Below are 15,221 nucleotides of genomic sequence, written 5' to 3'. Positions count from 1 at the left end.
CCCTCACTTCTTCCCTCCCTCCCTTTCAGGCCCAAAGTGGGGCTGACTAGACATCTGTATGCAAATAATCTAAATAGTATAGAAAGTACATACATCAGAAGGGGGGTTGAGACTGATTTCCCCAGCACTACAAAGACTAAATTGGTGGATATTGTGATCATGCACAGCTGACTGGCTGGTTTGGAAATTCCTATTCAAATATCCATACTCAGTCGCCATCTGCAACTTTTCAAAGAATAGTGATTCATAGTAATCACTGGGTAGGCTTCTCACAAAAGGTTAAGAAGCAATTATACATTTACATTTAGCAATCATATGTAAAATATTGGGGGCATTTACATGTATTCTATTATTAATTTTGTCCTCCCTTTCCTATATTTTTTATAATTAATTTGTATATATTTATAAGGTTTTTTTTTGTTTGATTTTTTCCCCCCTCTAAATTCCATATTTATTGTAATCTACCTAAATGAAACCATGTTAAATGCGAGTGCAACTTTTTGCATCTCCTTCAGTCTTTTAAAAATGACCAAATGCACTCTCTACAGCTCTACCATTCAAATGTTTGGGATCCGTACGATTTTTTGTTTTTGAAAGAACATTTTCTTCAGAAATCTTTCTAATATTCTGAGTTGGTGCTCTAGAAAGATTTCGTATTATTATAAATGTTGAAAAAAGTTTTGCTGCTTCATATTTCTGTGGAAACCGGGATACTACACAATTTAAAAGTTTAGAGTTAGTAAGAATTTTTATTTTTTATTTAACTGTTAACATTATAAACTGTTAACATTATAAATATCTTACTGTCAATTTTGATTAGGGTTGAATGCTTGTTTGCTGAATGAAAATTCTTACTGACCCCAAACTTTTGAATGCATTGTGGGGGAAGATGCCCCCCTAAATAAAAATTATGATTTACTTTTAAACTGTAACATATTCAGATATAAGTTTAGCATGTGCAGGATGATGATGAATCAAGCTGTGTGTTATAGGAAATAATTAAACTTTAATTGTTATAGCACGAAATGTCCCCGGGTATACTTTTACAGAAACTTTTGATATAATTCTTATTAACATTTATATGTTTTAAGGTCCATTAATATAAAATACTAAACAAACTATTGTATTTAAAATGTTATGGTATTTAAAGGTATTTTATGATTCACAGGCATATGAATATTTACTTATTTAATTGCTTATATTTTATTTAAGATATGTCTATGAATGCAAATTTGATAATTTCACTCAACTAACCTATAGGTTTTAATGAAAGCAAATATTTCTGAAATGTACATCTAATTCATAAATACTAAATAAAACACCTAATTGTTATTCAATTTAAAAATAATAACACTAGTAACAACATGCCACTTGGATCCTTCTGTGCCAATTCTGAAATACTTGCTACAAGTATAATTTTGAGATACTATAACTTTTACAAATTCTACTAAAATTCTAATTTATTTAACAAATAGACACAGAAAACTTTGATATTTTACATAAGACAATGTCATAGATCACTATTTTCCAGAGACACAAAATTAGATCAATTAACCTCAAAACTAACTAAATCCTACAAATGTTGATATTTAAATGAAATGGAGTAATTAAAAATAGCATAGCCATTCATCTAAAGTGCTGAGATGAGATTTTGAGCCATCTATGGTCAGGAGAAAAAAATAAGAATAGGGGGGAAGGTCATCTTGCCCCAGGGGGCATCTTACCTCAACCTACTCTACACAAGGAGCTAAGGACCTTTTTTTAATACAACTACAGAAACAAACTTTAATAGTAAATGTCCAAAACTGGACACCAGAAAATCTGAAAAGACCTGTCAGCACATCAGGAAAGTAAATGCTTCCGGGTTGCGTCACGATCTGACGCAGTGAATCGGAGTCACTTTGGGACAACCACACCGGTCAATGCTTGACCTTTGACCCACAGAAATGCTTGATACACAGGGGCCGTGACCTTTGTTGATCGCTTTATTTCAGAGAGCAGGTGCTGTAGGAGAGATGACCCTAGAGATTGCCAGGGCAAGGTCACTGAGGGTCAGCTCTTATTTACTAGTTGTGACATGGCACACGTGCCACTTTCCCAGGAGAGCGAGAAATCAAGCCAGCACTGTTGGCAATTCTCCTCACGCTCTGTAAAGTACTGCACTGTAAAACAATCAGGTTGAGCCTAAGCTCATACTCCTACGATAATGCGCTTCCCTGTGTCCCAGCGCAGGACATGCACAGATACATAAACACCCTGAACTGACGAGATAAGAAGCCCTGGTGGCTGAAATCTGGCTCTGCTCACTCTGGGCAGAGAATGAGAGGTGCAGATCTGCAGAGGAGACCACCCGAGGTAAACTCATTAAGAGTCCAATAAAAACCTTCTGTCGGTACGGCAGGACTCCCACAGATACTCCAGTGACAATACCATCAACAACGAGAGCAAAGAAAAGAGAAACCCACCGACAAAAGAGCCCTCTAATTAGCAGAGCACTTCCAAGTGACATATGCTCCTGGAATCGGGAGTAAGGGATAAGGGAAAAGTAGGAAAAGAAGAGAGTGAAGAGGAACTGCCTCGGGCGTGAGGACAGCAGGGCCTGTGAATGACTCCAATGCCATAAAAGCAGCACAAAAGCACCCGAAAGCCTATCAACTGTACCGCCACACTGAGATAAGCAACGCATCGGCCTGTGGTCATTCTTTCTTTTGTCTGCTCAATGGATGCCGGGACGACAGTCATAACGGACTCAATAGGGAGGAGTGGCGATAATGTGTGCTTTGTTTTTTACGTTGACATTCCTCACGATTAAATGAAAGAAGATTAAATGTTGAATACCGAATAACGCTGACGAATAATTCTCAGTGTATTTGAGGGAAACTCTCTGTCCTCTAGTGCTCTGTGACATCTGATGACCTCTCTTGACACAATCCCCGGGGAATCTTTGATGCGTGGATGACATTTCATCACAACATGCATTGACAGAACCGCAGAGTCAGACATAAGTTACTGTGGTTCACACACACACCCACACACATATAATGATCAAATAAATTCATGTAAACATTGTGTTGTAACCAAGATAGAATCAAATGTAATGAGAATATTTTTGTATTGTGTTAAATAATTGACACTGGATGTGTGTGATTAAAAAAAAAACTATTTGCAGAGTTAATAATTTTACGTCTCTCTCACTGCATGTACTAATTATACGTGACCAGATTGTTGCCAAGCAACATGGAAATTACATGCCTGAACTGTATCATGTATGAATGTAGCCTATATATGAGATATGTACGGTGCCTTGCGAAAGTATTTGTAGCTCTTCATTATTTCCACCTTTTGTTTTGTTGCAGCCTAATGCTAAGTGGCTTTAAATTACTCTTTCTGTACTCAATCTACACTTCTCACCCCACAATGACAAAGAAAAAACAGATGTGACAACTTTTAGCAAATTTATTAAAAAGGAAAAACTGAAATAATTACTTTGCATAAGTATTTGTCCCCTTAACTCAGGACTTAATTAAAGTATATTTACAGCCTTGTAGTCTTTATGGGTATGATGCGACAAGATTTGCACATCTGCATTTGTCGATTTCCTTCCATTCTTCTGTGCAGATCCTCTCAAGCTCTGTCAGGTTGAATGGGGACCATCGGTGGACAGACATTTTCATTTCTCCAGAGATGTTCGATTGGGTTCAAGCCCAGGCTCAGGCTGGCCCATTCAAGGTCATTCATTCAGAGTTGTGCATAAACCATTTTTTCATCGTCTTTCTGCAGAGTCCGAGGTTCTAAATACACTCATGATGCTGCCACCACCGTGCTTTACCATTGGGTAAAGGCTTTACCATTGGGATGGTATTGTGCGGGTGATGAGCAGTGCCTGGTTTCTTCCAGGCATGATACGTGGAACTGAGGTTCATCAGACCAGAGAATCTTGTTTCTCACAGTCGGAGAGAAGTCCTTTAGGTTATGTTTTACGTATTCTAAGTGGCTTTTCATGTGTCTTGAGAGGCTTGAGTCTAGCCACTCTTATAAAGCCCAGATTGGTGGAGTGTTGCAGTGTTGTTTATCCTTCTGTAAATTTCTCCCATCTCCATGATCATGGAGCTCAACTGAGTGACCATCCGCTTCTTGGACATAACCAAGGCCCTTCTCCATTGATTGCTCAGTTTGGCCAGGAGGTCAGCTGAAGAGTCCTGGTTGTTCCAAAATTCTTCCATTTAGGATTTTGGATGCTACACACTTCTGTGAACCTCCAATGCAGAAGTAGTTTGTTTGTTGTCTTCGCTTCCCCAGATCTCTGTCTCGACACAAACATATCTCTGAGATCTACGGGCAGTTCTTTTGACCTCATGGCTGGGTCTTTGATCTGATGTGCATTTTCAGCTGCTTTTGTTGAGAGGTGTGTGCCTTTCCAAATTGAATTTGCCACAGGTTAACTCCAATTAAAGTGTAGAAACAATTATTTCTGTAGAAACAGAAATTGAAATAGGCCTACTCCTAAACTAGATTTCAAGTCTCCCAGAATACGTACGAATACTTCTGCAATGTAATTATTTCAGTTTTTTATTTTTAATAAATCTGCAAAGTTATCACAAATCTTTGTAATTATGATGTACGGAGTAAAGATTGATGTGAAAAAAAGTAATTTAAAGCAGTTTAGCATAAGGCTGCAACATAAAATGGGAAAAAATTAAGGGATATGAACACTTTCGTAAGGCAGTGTATATACAGACAACATAATGTTTTATACTGAAGAATTTGAACTATGTGGCATGTGACCTCTCGATTTAAGATTCCTCTTTGACCTGACCTTCCTTAAATAAAGCCTTGCAGACACAGTTTGCTGAGGTCATGTGTATCTCCTAAAAAGCATAGTGCATTCAGTGTATGAACATTTCCAGTTGCTTTGCTTGATTTTCAGCTGTTTAAGTGCGTATATTTGCATGATTATATCAAGTGAACAAACAGAGAGACAGAAAGAGGCTCTTTTTACTGTTCCAAATTTGTGCACAGTGCAGTGTTCTACAAAGTGTGTTAAAAGGCTTACTGGAAATCACTTCCAATTGCTTTACAGATTTAATTATAGACATGTGGGATCTAAAATCTGATTAAATAAGTCAAATAAAGAAGCGTTATGACGTAAACGTATTACGAAATGTTTGTTTCTCACAGCGTTTAAATAATGCTAATTGTGAGTGTTTGCAATCTTGAGTGACATTGAACATGGCTCTCTAGCGCCACCTCTTGATACTTCTTGAGACTCTGCTTTTTTAAATGTCCTGCCCCCTGCTGGAGAAATGCAGAGAATATCACTAAAACGTCTGTCAAAAAGCTTGCAAATCAGGTTTCAGCTTAAGTATGCATTTATGTGTTTGTTTGAATTGCCTTTATGTTTTGATATACGCTTTGGTGAAAGTCAGTCTCTTCTCTGAACTGACCTGAGCAACCTCAGTTTTGCATTAGCCTCTCATCTTATAATTCTTCTGATAGCTATAGAGAAAGGGGAAAACACTGTCCTCATTAGTTTGAACTTTTATTCTCCTCACTCATACTTATTTCCTCTCCCATACGATGCCTTTCATCTTATCCATTCCACAGTCTGAAACTGTTTGTCTGCGTTATTTGTCCAATGATTTGTCTAGTGTCATCCTCGGTCATTGTTCACATTCTGTTTAGAAGTATAGCCTATCTCTGCTTCCTTTGTTCTCTGAATGCTGGCAGACAAGTATTATGCCTCTGCCAGCCTGGAATATACAACAACAGAATACAAACAACAAGGTATAACAACAGATTTGATCCTTGCGGACATAATTTTTTTTTTACATTTAGCTTGGAAAATGCTAACCGCATAATCAAATACATCAGGGATTATATGAAGGATGAAGCATCTCCATTAGTTCTCGCTCTTTGTTATTGGTCATCAATAAGAGCATCGTGAGCTGAGCTTGTTCCCCAGGCAACAGACTGAATGACAATATTTATCTTCATTAGTTCAGAGGCCAAGAACTTTTCATGATCACATTCATTATGCAAAGAACATGCTAAACACTGCCTTTCATCGGGGGAAATTAATGGCTACAACTGTGTTGATTTGGATTTGAGTTTCCAGGGCCGAGTGAGAGTCAGAGCAGGACCCTGTGACCGCAGACGCAGTCAATGTGCTTTTGGGTTCTTCAGGCTGGAGAGATGATTAACATCTTCATTCATGCATACAAACATTATAAGCAATTTAATATTCTACAATGAGATCTTATTGCCTTATCACTCTCAATTTGAAACATTAGACTCCTTCAGAAAATTGTCCATTATTCTGTTTGTTTGAAAACATTTTCATTCAGCCATCGTCGTCTGTAATGTTGTCATTTAGCTTTTATCATTTAGGACTTTAGCTCAAAATAAATACATTTAAATAAATGTTTAATTAAGGAATATATATATATATAAATATATATATATATATATATATATATAGTCTTAAATTGTATGCAGATTTACCAAGATATTAAAGTCTGCAATGAAAAGTTAGAGAAATCAATAAGATTTGTGATCAAATTAATTTTATTACTTTAGTGTTTCTATGTATTTTATATTTTGGTTTTTATCGTTTAATGGGATTTTTTTCCTTGCAGCTTTTTCTCTTCGAGTGCAAGACATAAGCATAAAGGGAGTAAGACATTAGATGTTTTGCTTTCAATTAATATACTGCATATGAAACTGTGTGCACATTTTATGCTTTATGCTTTTTTTTTATAATGAGTTTTCTTTAGTCGTATGCAGAGACCGATAATACAGTGTTATACAAGTATGGCTATAATATCAGCAGTTATGATTTGATTTTTTGAAAAGTGGTGTCTCATTCTAAAATATTGTGGCTGCAGTCATGGTGTTCTGCATTTATGTTTATGTAACTCTATATAGATTTATAGTTATTTTATATATTTCAAGTCAATACACTGCACTGCAGGGAGGTCATTAGAGGAAAATAAGATATAACCTTGGCTGTCTAGCTGTTTGTAAACATTATTAAACACATAAAATATAAGGGCTGGTAATCAGAAATATTTATTGAAGAAGAGGCGTTATGAGTTGAGATTAGTTAGCCGTATGTTTTCTGGACTTTAGGGCACAGTGCGAGGACCCTAAACCAAAGGCTATACTGGCCCTTTGCACTCTGTAATAAGACCCAAGATGTAAAAAAGCTTAGAAATCTTCTACTTGACGCAATGCTAAACTCTTCTGTCCTTAATCAATAACACCCCAATCTGCAAACGCACACACAGGCACCCAAGTGTAAGACTTCCATGTCCACATAATAATTCACTGACACTCTCAATTCAAATGAACCCTACAGCCAGCTGGAAAACATCGGCATATAATAAATGTGCTAAGACACCACTGTTGCAAATCCATGTGGTCGGTTTATAGACTGAGGGTACAGATGGCTGCTGCTAAAGAAATAATGGGAAGAAAAAGAAAGAGAAAATTTGAATGCTTCCACTTCCTGCCATTACTGTAAATTGGCTCAGCACCACTCATTTATCCATTAGCAATGGGGTGCTAACACACTGCTATTATTGGCCGGAAATTATTTCAAATCCCACAGGGTGGACGAATTTTTAAAGGGTGAAAGAAAAATTTAAATAACAGAAAAGGCCTCAAAAAGCCTTATTTGATACGTCATTCCTGAAATAAGGGAAATAATCTTCAATAAAGATTTGCAAAAAAGCATATTGGCTATAATGGCAAGGGCCAACGAACAGGACAGCAAAACAAGTGCATTTCTCTCTTGTGCTGAACATAAAAGAAGATATTTTAAAGACTGTTGGTAACCAAACAGTTTCTGGTCCCCAATGACTTCCATTGTATTTGATATATGGAAGTTAATAGTGCTCCACAACTGTTTGGTTACCAACATTCTTCAAAATATGGGTGAGTAAACGATGACAGAATTTAACTTTTTGGGTGAATTATCCCTTTAATAAACATTTTCTAAAATGCGTAGAACATTCCAAAAAGACAAGTGAGATTATATTTTAAAACGGACTTTTAAGATGATAATAATATGCATTAGAAACAAAAAGAGTGGCCTTAAAATAAAGCCAGAAATATGAAAGTATACATTTACTAGATTCAGACTCAAAGAGACATCTCTTTGCAGACTAATAATATGCATTAGAAGCAAAAAGATGTGATTCTTTTTAGTAGATCCACACCAATTTGGTGATGCAAGAACCACTCTGAGTCTGACTCTCTTTGAGTCTGAATCTACTAAATGTATACTTTCATATTTCTGCAGCGATGCCATAGAAGAACCATATTGGGTTCCCCAAACAACCCTTCAGTGAACAGTTCGTAAAAGGAACACATTTTACTTAGTGTGAAGAACGTTTTAAAAATATTAAGAACCCTTTTCTACTTTAATGATTCTTTTGTGTATTGGAAAGGTTCTATGGATGTTGAAGATTCTTTGTGGAAACACGGATGCCAATAAAGAACCTTTATTTTTAAGAGTGTAGATAAACCATGGAACACTATTGCACACATTTTTTGCAACATCTTTTGAAGACGTTTTAGCTGTGTTAATACACACATCTTCATTAATAAGAATTGGTGTGGAAATGGAACAGTTCAGGCCGCTTGTGATGAGGCACACCTTTGAGTTTGAACCTCAACATGGTGTTCTCAAATTCCAACATGGAGCATATGGTGGAGCTGTCTGGCCATGCATCACTCAACCTACTTGTCTTTTGTGCTGTGCTTTTCCTCTCTCCTTGGAAAAGGACACTGTGTCCTATCCTATTTTGCAAGCTCCCATATGCTTTTATCACTCAGAAGAAGTTTTCACAGCTTTATATATATATATAAAGTATTTCAGGTATTAATTTACTTTTGATAAAGGTTTTTGAGGTTCACTCAAACACCAGAACCAGGAAACTTGCACTTTCAAAATTGACTTAAAACAAATTATCATAGATAATTTTGTTTTATTTCTCTAATTATTTATTTCCTTTATTTAAAGGTATAGCGGAGGATTTTCTTTTTCCGGGTGGGTAGCCTATACTATTGGTCCACCTAAGTGTCAATCATTCTGGTGATATGTTTACGTAAGGCCGTCGTACGCATGGTCGTACGTGCTCGTCCCTATGTAGTTTTCGCTTTCTGGTGTATTATGTGTGATGATGAGTTACGGTTTCAGCCATTCCTTTGAAAATGGCTGAGGGTCGAAAGAGAAAAAATTTATACAAAGTGTATAATAAGAAGAGAAAGGCCGCAGAATATAGAAACAAGACCAGAGTGATTTTGGGTGAATATTTCACACGCTGGCGTGCGCTAAAAGCACAGGTTGGGCTTCCCACTGATGCCGCAGTCGCGAAGATTCTACTAGACAGGTAAAGTTTGTCATGCTATTTGGAGAAATCCATTTAAAATCACTGCTAGTAAAAGTTAATGTAAGCGTTCCCTCTCGGGAGCAAATAGAGTGTTGCGAATGTGCATTTTAAAAAAAATTGGAGAGGGCGGGTCTTTTCTAAAATTAGGAAAGATCCTCCGCTATACCTTTAACTTTTTACTATACAGTTATCTTTAGGTCTCTCAACGCTCCATTTCAGTCACAATAAAATGTGTTAAAAAAAAAAAAAATTCTGTCCTTTTTAGCTCATTAAATGGTCAATTAAATCAATATTTGTGACCTCAGCATTTTTTATTAGGGGCCAAGCACTGAAGGTGCGGGCACCTATTGTATCTGTTCCGGTTCTTATTCTTCTTCTTTTTCTTTTTCTTTTTCTTCCGACTGGGCGTCTATGGCAGCCTATAGAACAGTTTGCAGGAAACTTATGAAAATTGGCACAGTGATAGAGGACAGCCTGAACTATCACCACAGCAAATGTGGAGTCTCCAACTCATTCCCTCTAGCGCCACCAGCTGTCCAAAGTTTCACTCATGTCCATGCTAATAACTTTTGAACCATAAGGGCTAGAATCAAAATTATTTTTTTCCTCTGATTCCTGAGCTCATGGCGATTCGATTGACTATGACGTGTAATCATGAAAAATTGTCCGCCATTTTGAATTCTCAAAAAAGCTTTCTTTTTCGAACTCGTCCTAGACGGTTGCTCCGATTTTCACCAAAATTGAACCAGATCATCTTCAGACCATGCTGACAAAAAACTATTAAAAGCTTTTTGATAAACCCAATCGTTATCAAATAACATGCAAACAAATTTTACGTAGCGCTTGCGAAAACAGACGTAAGGCTGTATCTCCGCAACGCTTTATCGAATTCAGACCAAACTTGGTACATGTCATCATAAGCATGACCTGAGGCTACATACAGCGTTTCGGCGCAGAGCCACCTTCTGGTCCAGAGATATGAAAAATTGCTATTTTGGCTTATAACTTCTGAACAGTTTGTCCAAGAATCCTAAACGTTGTCTCGTTAGATTCAGGGCGTCATGCCGAGTCGACTGATATCCAATTTTTCCAGATCGGCCATTTTGTCTGTCGGCCATTTTGAATTATGTGCTAAAATGCTGTATTTTTTGAACGCATGAACGAATTTTTATGAAACTCGGTATGGGTCATCAGTACAATGCCCTGAAGGACCCTGAGAAGTTTCGAAACAGCGCCACCTAGTGGATAATTTTTTTTTTCAAATGCTTATAACTTTGGGTGTGGTCTACTTATTCTCACGGGAGTCATCTCCTTAGACTCCTGAATCGTTGCAGAGTCCGACGATACCAGACTTGCCAGGTTTCGGCATATGGTTTGTTCAGCGTTGTAATTTAGCGCTTAAAAAACATTTGGCGATATCTTCGAAACCGCTAGTCCGATCGAGACGAAACCACCGTCAGAAGTTTGGAAACATAGGTCGATAGCTGAATGCTAATGCCCAAATACAAAAATATTGATAGTAAGGGGTAGTAAAATTCAATCAAAGTCATGTGTCAGTCATTTTTGACATGTTTTTTCACATAAATGTGCAGTGGCAAAGTTGAGGCATGATGCCAAAATTACTATTCAGGCTTTATATCTGCAATGCCTTGACATATTGACTCCAAACTTTGTATGTGTCATTGACACTTCACTCTGACCACATCACATCAGTTTCGTAACTGGCCACCTATTGGTCGAAAGTGATAATCATATTTTTAGTTATTGTATGTGATTTTTCAACCATTTTGCCAAAATTCATCTTTAAATGTCTTCAATTGCTCCTTGCTGCAGTTGGTCTCACACTCCCAGCCACTTTGGCATGTCTTGTCGTCTTGCGCTTGGCCCCGGTGATTGCTGCTTGCAGCTATATTCTTTATTGTTTTTGTCGACCTTAGCACTGAACCTGAAAGGAATAGTTCACCCAAAAATTAACATTTTGTCATCATTTACTAACCCTCATGTCGTTCCAAAACCTGTAGGCTATACATTTCTTTCTTCAACAGAACATAAATTAAGATATTTTGAAGAATGTTGGGAACCAAACGACATTAGAGACCACTGATTAAAAAAAAAAAAAAAAACTATTATGTTTCACAGAAGAAAGAAAGTTTGGAACGACTAGAGGTTGAGTAAACGATGATAACATTTTAATTTATGAGGGAACTATCCCTTTAACATTAAACTTGTGGCTCTCAACCTAAAACTTGATTCCCGATATAACCAAATAAAAAGTAGCTTTCATCTAATCTCAGCATAGATGTACCTGAACAGCATCAGCTGGCATGAGATCACAGGCCACACTGTCTGTGATTCAAAAGGAGCAGAAGAACTCAAACCAAATGCCATCTAGAAGTGTCCAGGGGAAGTGAAGCTGAGAGAATATTTAACATACACTGTAAAAAAGAAATGCGTTAAATTTACGGTAAAATACTGGCAGCTGTGGTTGCCAATAATTTACCGTATAAAATACGGTAGCAACATTTTAGGTTTTACAGACTTAATTTTAAATTTACAGTAATAAACCGTATTTCATTATCTGATATAATGTTAATTTACCGACCTACTGAAGTATTAATATCTGTTTTGTATCATACACAGATAACCCACAATCACAGCAGTGATGAGAGTCACATGATCAATCAAAGCTTATCACAAGCAGCTCTTCCATAAGAAAGTTAATACTAATATATAGAAGCTGCACAGTGTCATTCACACAAACATTAAACACCATCATGATAAAAATGCAATAAACATTGATTTAACAACATTAAATGTAACATAAAACCCTAATGTGCATAACTTATTAGAAAAAACTAAGAAAACTATGAAGAAACATAGTTATTTCAACAAAAATACATCAAATTTGACATCAAAAAATACATCAAAAAGTGTCACGCAGGGAGTTGTGGAATGTAAATTTTAGCTCTTCTGACTGACACAACAGAGAGTATCACATCATATCTATAGAGCACAATCTGTACCTGCGTTTCTGAGTATCCTGCGCAGTGTTTACCTCACTGACGAGAGATGGTTAGAAAAAGAGAGAAGATGAGGAGGGTGGCGAGGTGTGTCTTCTTCCTTTACAAAATGCTTCTGATGCTTCATTTGTACTCTGTTTTTGTTTATTCTGCTTGGTTCACATTTAATATAAATGAGCGTGGACATATTAAAGTACAAATGCTGTTAAAACAATATAAATCAATTATAGCTTCAAGTCAAAAAGGAAAATTCTGCGTTTTGACAGTGTCTATATGGTCTAAAATGTTTATTTATGTCCAAAAACCTATTGAAGGTCATACAGGTTTGGTAAAAGACAGGGTAAATCCTACATATATATATATATATATATATATATATATATATATATATATATATATTCAATTTAAGTCATTTAACTTGTTTGGGTTAATTCTGAAAGGCTGCTAATACTAAAACTGTAAAAAAAAACATCCAACTATTAACCACAAATCAAGTCAAACTTGATATTTTATTCTGAACTTGAGATATTATTTTGTTGTTGTTATGGTAATTAGTGCCATATTCAGAAGATAAGACAAACGGTATGGTATAAGCAATTAACACTTTATTAGTGCATGTAGCAGTGTAACAATTCATGGCACTATAAATGCCTTCATGAATATATGTTTGTAATTTCTTGATTACTTGATCAGGATACTTATCTTTAATTATTAGATTCACATTCTGAAAAAAATCCTCCACATGAAGCAATGTCTGTTTTTATTTTTGTTTTTAAATAGCACATTGGAACAGATTTGTGTCACAGTTTCATTGAATTTTTCATTTGAAACGCTTTTCCAAATCTTTTGAAGTTCCATTAAAACAACTTAATTATTTTATCTTTTAAGTGGTGATGAATTACCCTTCCCCCAAGCAGCTCTGAAACTTCACCCACACACCCGTTTCTATAAGTCAAATCAATCTCCAAGCCAGGAGTCATGACAATCTGTTTTCCATATTGGCAACCTTTCCCTTTCCATCGATCATCCCACACTCTATTTGCTTCTTTTGGCCTCACAGTGAAAGTTCAAAATGCTCATTATGCCCAGAACCCATTTTACTCCTACTCACTCCTATTCATTTATATTTTAATGTCTTATTTTATTTTTAGATTTAAGGTAAATCCGAGAGTTCCTGAGACTTGCACCGCTGTCACATGACTAAAGACACTTTTTTATGTGTTACCTTGATTGATACTTTGTCATGGCTATATCAGAACATACATCCACTCAGAGAGAACATAGTGACCTCTGATTTACGGGGAGAAAGCTACTTTAAATCACACGTCTAAAGTGCTTTTTCTTATTTTATAGAATGAACCTGAAAATATGCTATGTATCACTATGCTATATATCAATCATATGTGATTTCTGAAAGCCCCATATGGGAAGACTAGAGGGTATGACTTTTTTAAATCAACCACAAACACTTTACCTTGACAGCCACAAATATGTTTTGAAAGAATTGACGTCAGCAGTGGTTAACACTGCCACAATGAATTTCTCTAATTCAAATAAACTCTACACTGACACACTATGCTTCACATCTTGCTCAAAAATATAAATAGACAGGTTATGTGACTCTAATTTCATTCTATATTCAGAAAACTTAATGAAGAAATTGTGAGTCATGCATTATCTAAAATTATGGTAGAAATAACATTGCAAACATGTATTAAATGCTAAAACATTAAATTACGTCCATATACATAAAAATCAACAGGTGTCTGCATATGTCCTGATGATTAAAGCTCCAGCAGAGGAATGGTGTTCAAGAACAATATACAATAGAACCATTTCAATCAATTAATCTGCATAAGAAGATTGTAAGTTGACTTGTAAATCACTATGGCAACAATTATGTTAAAAATAGCCTTAAAATGAGGCCTGAACATACTGACATTTCAGCCAGGAAAACGGTTGCAGGCATCCTACAAGTATCCACTTGCATACTTGCATAGCTATAATGCACTAATGATTCACCTTGCAAGGGGTCACTAGGCCTACTTATTTTTTTATATTTTTGTATCTCTGAACAAAAATAACATACAAACACATTAAATTAATTTTAAAGGGACAGTTCACCCAAAAATGAAAATTCTGTCATTAATTACTCACCCTCACTTCCTTCCAAACCCGTAAGGCTTTCGTTCATCTTCAGAACACAAATGAAGATCTTTTTGATAAAATCTGAGAGCTTTCTGTCCCTTCAAAAAGCTATGCAACTAACAATTTGATGCTTCAAAAAGTTAATTGTAAAACTAATCCATTTGAATTGAGTGGTAGTCCAAAATTTTCCAAGACTTTTATTCACATATAAACATTGATCAGCGACCTATAAATTCAATCTGTTCATCATATAAATTCATATGGATTTGTTTTACAATCTCTTGAATTTTTAAATTAGAAAAAAATTTGCCTTATAAATTTGAAGTGTCAAAAGTGTCTGCTGCTTAGCTGTCTATAGAGAGACAGAGAGCTCTCAGATTCCATGAAAAAGATCTTCATTTGTGTTCCGAAGATTACCAAAAGTCTTACGGGTTTGGAACGACATGAGGGTGAGGATTTTTATTTTTTTATTTTTTTTTGACTGAACTATCCCTTTAAGTAAGCTGACTGACGTGTCTATTGATTTATTTGATTATAGTTTTTTTTTTTTGTCATTTACATTCATTTATAGGCCTATTTCTTTTTTCTTTTACTTTATTATACGAATTTACTTATATTTAAGATCTGACTGACGTTTAACACTGGCTCTTTTTACTCT

The sequence above is a fragment of the Phoxinus phoxinus genome (genome assembly GCF_949152265.1).
Source record: "Phoxinus phoxinus genome assembly, chromosome: 18".
In the NCBI taxonomy this organism is placed as follows: Eukaryota; Metazoa; Chordata; class Actinopteri; order Cypriniformes; family Leuciscidae; genus Phoxinus; species Phoxinus phoxinus.
This window is presented reverse-complemented; position numbering follows the sequence as displayed.